Source organism: Marmota marmota, unplaced genomic scaffold (genome assembly GCF_001458135.2).
Source record: "Marmota marmota marmota unplaced genomic scaffold, marMar, whole genome shotgun sequence".
NCBI classification, from domain to species: Eukaryota; Metazoa; Chordata; class Mammalia; order Rodentia; family Sciuridae; genus Marmota; species Marmota marmota.
This window is the reverse complement of record NW_026000211.1, coordinates 27,914,426-27,919,907: the sequence shown is the minus strand read 5'-3', so window position 1 is coordinate 27,919,907 and position 5,482 is coordinate 27,914,426. Positions and strand designations below refer to the sequence as shown.

The 5,482-nt window shown below is 41.2% G+C and overlaps 1 long non-coding RNA gene across 1 annotated transcript in view; it reads left to right on the top strand.

The window, feature by feature from the left end:
- LOC107142730 overlaps positions 1-3,346 on the top strand; it is a 4,520-nt gene extending 1,174 nt beyond the window's left edge. The window contains exons 2-3 of the long non-coding RNA XR_001503601.2: positions 943-971; positions 3,164-3,346. This is a non-coding gene — a long non-coding RNA (uncharacterized LOC107142730). The remainder of the gene's footprint in view (positions 1-942; positions 972-3,163) is intronic.
- Positions 3,347-5,482: the final 2,136 nt, after the last annotated feature.

Genomic DNA, 5,482 nt, shown 5'->3' with positions numbered 1-5,482 from the left:
TTTTAAAAATTTTTTTTTTTTTTTTTTTTTTGAGACAGGGTCTTGCTAAATTATCAAGGCTGGCCTTGAATTTGTGATCCTCTTGCCTCAGCCTCAAGTAGTTTGGATTCCAGGGGTCTGACACTAGGCCTGACTGCTCCTATCTTTGTGTTTTTCAAAACCTTTCTTTTCAGGTAGGGGGGTTCAGTTGGGTACCAAAATATGTAGCCAAATTTGTCTGGGCTGACTTATCTGGGTTAAAACATCCAAAGTAATTCTCCCTTTGTTATCCTTCTTAAAACGCTTTGTTAAAAGTCATCAGTAGGTGGATAAAATTGCTTAACACGGTGAAAACTCTAATTCAGAATAATTATCTGAGAGATTCAAATGAATAAAAGTTTGACTTATGAAGTTCTTTTTGAGATCTATGAGTTTGTATTTTAAAGCTCTCCTGGAATATGAGCTGATTCTCATGCATTTCCAAGGAGAGTTCCTTTTGAACCTATTTTAACAAACAGATAAAGATCATTTTTAATTAGTTCATCATTCATATGCAAATAAATGCTGTTATGGAATTTTGAGAGTGCTTGAAAGTGCTTCCCAAGGAAGCTAATAGTTCCCTCTGGATTTTATTTTTTCATTAATAATTTATTTAGCAAACATTTTCTTCCTAAAAAGTACAGAGGTCGTGATCTTTCCATGCTAGAATTAGCCCAACATTTTAAATACTCAATTTATTTCATGAGATATTACTAGAATTCTTATCATGACTTTTATCACAGAAGAATCGTAACTATGTCATGTATTTAAACCTTGTGGAAAAAAGTCCAGACGGCAGTTCCTTATGGTTTGATTTTAGCTATTTCTAGGACATTCATTTTAACATAAAACAGAATTCTGGAAAATGTGGGTTTTGTGTTGATTTATCTAATGAATATTTATCTGTTTCTTCTTCCTCTTGAGCAACATGTTGGGAGAAGGTGCAGACAAAGGTAAGAATCCAAAACATTATGTAAATGTGATAACAAGGACAAACTACAGCCAATGAACAAAGATTGGAGGAGGACGTGATGCCCCCCACTCAGCCCCCCCAACCCTCTCCAACTCCACCCCCCAACCCCCACCCACCAGCACAGTCCAGGCTGGGTTAGTTACCCAGAAATCCCTGCGTGTGAGAAGGAATGTGGTGTACCACCAACTCACAGAGGGGTTTATATACAGCAGCACCATGGTAGTGGCTGACAAATACACTTACAAGCTGTAGTAGCTCCTTATTAACTCATAGAGGATGAAGGAGAGGAAGCAAAAAAAAGACAAAAAGGAGTGACTGAAAGATAAGAAGGGTGAGAAATATCTTGGTCAAAACACAGGCAAATATCAGCTAAAGTTCAACCAAAGTCCACATCACAGGCTAGAAGTATGATGAGTTGGGGGCGGGGGGTTAAGAACCTTCCAGATCTTCAAATCCTCCTTTTATAGAAGGAGATATCAAATCTCAGAGAGATGGAGTTCCAAGTTGTGAAGGGGCAGGTCATTATTCCCTCTGTCCATCACTCTGCTCTGGACAGGCTCAAGTCAAAAGTGACCTCCTCTGTTACCCCTGCCCTGCTTTTCCTAACCTAGAGGGATCTCTTTCACCTCGGAATTTCAAGTGTTCATACAGCTTTCTACTTATGTTTTGGTCATTTGTATGAGTATGTTTTAGCTTTCTGTCTTCAGTTTGTCCAACAGGGTGCGGTGTATGTGACAATAATAATCTTTTGAATAAAAGAATGATTCCCAAGAATACTTTTTAAAAATGGACATTTTCCTTTACCTTGTCCCAATTTAAAAGAGAAACACTTTTGGTTTGCTTTTCCTGGTTTACGAGTCTTTCCCTGTTCTAGGCAGCTTGCTCAGCAAATCCTGGCTAGAGCTGGAGAGAAAGTTCAGCCTGGAGGGCAGAGCTGAGGAGCTCACAGGTGGGGAAGGGTGGTCTATATACATGTGTCTCCTGCTGGAGGGAAAAGAATAGGAAAGAGGGAGAAATAAAGGAAGGAAGGAAGAAAGTTAGATAACCAGACCTCATTCCTTCTTTCTTCCTTTTAATAAATGATTTTTATAAATTCTGTTTTGTTTCTCTCTGTTCCTATGAATCCAGATGATGGATTATTCAAAGTCTCCCCTCGGAGCATTCCTCTATCCCCAAGCGATGTTTAGAAAAGAAAAAAAAAATTCTGGGGAATTTTAGTGTACCAGAAGCCAGAGGACCTTAGCTTCTCCTTTGGATGACAAGTTAGCTAGTAATGGATGCAACTCAAACCTGATTTGAGTGATATTGCTCATTGTCACGGAGCCAGAAAAACTAGTCATATGTAGATTATCTAATCATTTCAAAGTAAAAAAAAAAAAAGGAATAGATTTAAAACTCTTGCTGTGTTATTATGCTAAAATAGAAATCATTATGGAATTATGTCAAAGGAGGGAAGATGGTTTATACCCAGAGAAGGACTTTACAGCTCACAGAAAGAGATGTCTTCTTTTTCCACATTTTTATTGGTACATTATAGTTGTACATAATGGTGAGATTTCTTGTTACATGTTCATACGTGCACATGAAAGAGATGTTTTTTCCCATCAGTGAGCTCTTGTGAGTCACTGATAATGTCCCAATGGATAACATATTGCTAATCTGTTGTTTCTTCTCCTGGGAAATCAGGAGTCAGGGGCTAGAAATAGGGGAGAAATAGAGTCTACCACTCATCAAATATCTGCAGAAACTTGTGGCAGAACAGTGATGTGACCAAAACAAAATAAAACAAATCGACTGATCTAGTTCCAAGCAATAGGAGAGCGTGCTTTAATTGCTACAAAGCCCTGGAAAGCAAAGCAGAGGGTTCAATGTTCCCCTCCTGAGGGCTGAAGCTATGTTTTATTTTCCATGAATTCTGTGTACCCCTCAGCAACATGAAGTGGGCACTCAACAGATGTTCGCTGTATTGAAATGAAGGCATACGTGTGTAGAAAAGGCGACCATGTGCCTGTGTTATCTTTCTTATTGAGCATTTCTGAATCTCTGCCAATCTCTTCTGTTCTTTGCACTTCACAAATTGGTGACAGAAAAGCAGATGCCCTCATTCTTTTGTACTATCTGTTCTAAGCCTGGATGTCACAGTAACTTTTTTCCTTTTTTTTTCCCTCCAAGTGAAGAAGTGATGATGTTTCTGGTAAACAATGCACATGTCCATTGCCTCTAAAGATGACAAATCAAGTTCTGCACAGTGGCACACACCTGTAATCCCAGCCTCCCAGGAGGCTGAAGCAGGAGGATCAGAAACCCAAAGCCAGCCTCAGCAACTTAGAGAAGTCCTGTCTCAAAATAAAAAAATAAAAAGAGCTGGAGATGTAGCTCAGTAGCAGAGTGCTTGAGTTTAATGATTTCATTCTCCAAATCTTTGGGGTGTGGGGATCTGGGCGAGTCCCTCTCTGAATGAGGTACCCATCCCTCCATTCCTCAGTTCCCCTTCTTAGTCTTGCTTGTTTCATACTAATAGCTATACAACTCTGTCTAGAGAGTCTGTTGTTACTCTTTTTTAAAAATGAAATTTTCTTGCTGGGTGCGTTGGCATACACGTGTAATCTCAGTGACTCAGGAGGCTGAGGCAGGAGGATCACAAGTTCAAGGCCAGCCTCAGCAGTTTAGCAAGGCCCTAAGCAACTTAGAGAGATCTGGTCTCAAAATAAAAAATAAAAAGGGCTGGGGATGTAGCTCAGTGATTAAGTGGCCCTGGGTTCAATCCATGGTTCCAAATATAAATAAATAAATTTTTCATGAGAAGTACATCTACATTTTTTTGTTTTATTTTTGGTACTGGGAGTGAACCCAGGAGCACTTATCCACTGAGCCATATCCCCAGCCCTTTTCTGTATTTTATTTAGAGATAGGGTCTCTCTGAGTTGCTTAGGATCTTACTAAGGTACTGAACCTAGCTTTGAAATCGCAATCCTCCTGCCTCAGCCTCTTGTGCTGCTGGGGTTACGGGCATGCACCACGGCACTTGGCCAACTATATGTTTTATTGCAAAAAAGGGTTAGGGGAGATCTGTATGGAGTAAAAAGGAAGAGTTCCAACCCACTGCCATCCTGTTATCAATTAAGTCTCCAGAGGTCCCTCTGATACCATCTTGGCCTTGAGAGACTGAGACAGATTATCTGGGAGTCAGTGGTTGAAAACAGAAAAAAAACCCTTACACTTGAAATAATTCTGCCTGTGTGCCTTCCAATATAATTCACTTCACAGTTTTTCTAAAACACTGGTCAGGTACTATAAAGGATTTTAAAGTGATTACACCCAGCACATCCTGTTTGCTGCGCAGACTGCCAAACGTACACCTTGTATTATTCTTCATACATCCTGGATTCCTGGGGAGAGGGTGTATGATGTGGGTGTATTTCGTGTGCTTGATATCTATAAATACACTCCGAGGCTGCTCAAAGCTGCTCACTGTTATTTCAGCACATTCACTCTTCCCGGTTTTTACATACACCCGCACTCTCACAAAAAAGGAGTAAAACTGAATTTTATTTCTGCTATGATGACCACGATTCCAGATAAATTGCTACAAAACTAGGTATCATTGTTTAAGTGCACCTCATCCTAAAGATGCAACGTTAACCTCTAGCCTTTGAGCAGCCAGGTGTAGGAGAGCCCTGGTTCTCCACTCTGCGGGCCCCGTTTGGGGGCTGGCTTCCAAGATGCTGACTTCTATTTTCGCCTGCATCTGCCTTCTGCAGTTTGATTCAGGGTTCCTTTCCCCCCTGCCCATGATTCTGATTCCACTTCTTGGCTGAAGCCTTCTCTCTTCTTTTTTCTAGGAATCCCTACCCACAAGCTCTCCACCCACCGCTGCCTGCACCCTGCCCTTGCAGTCTGCACTCACACGGAGGGCAGGACCTTGACAGTGTTCAAGGCCCATCACAGTTCTATGCCCTCCTGTGGCTTTTCCCCAGGTATAGTTTAGTACCTAAGAGCACACTTTCTGAAGCCACAGTGTCAGGGTCTCAATCTTGACTTTGACTCTTACAAGTTATAGGTTCCTTAACATTTTGTTGGGTTTCATTTTCTCATTGAAAAAATTGGGACAATCCTCCCACTTCAACCCAGAGATCGTGTCTCGCTATGTTGCTCAGAGTGGGCTCAAATTAAGTGATTCTCTCACTTCAGCCTCCTCAATAGCCAGGACTGCAGGACACACACTCCCATGCCTGGCCCAAAATGGGGATGTTAGTAATGTCTACCTCACAGGGTTTCTATGAAGATCATGGTGGATTGCTGCAATAATGGCACACTTAATGAATTAAGCCATCCTGAACCCATGCTCTTGCAAAGTTCCTTTCCCTGTTGGTTTGGGGCTCGGCCATGGGTCCTGTTTTGGCCAATGGCAGAAACAGAGATTTGGTATGAATACACACATTGGGTTTTGTATTCACTGCTTTTTGGAACCCAGCCACCACCTGGAGAAAT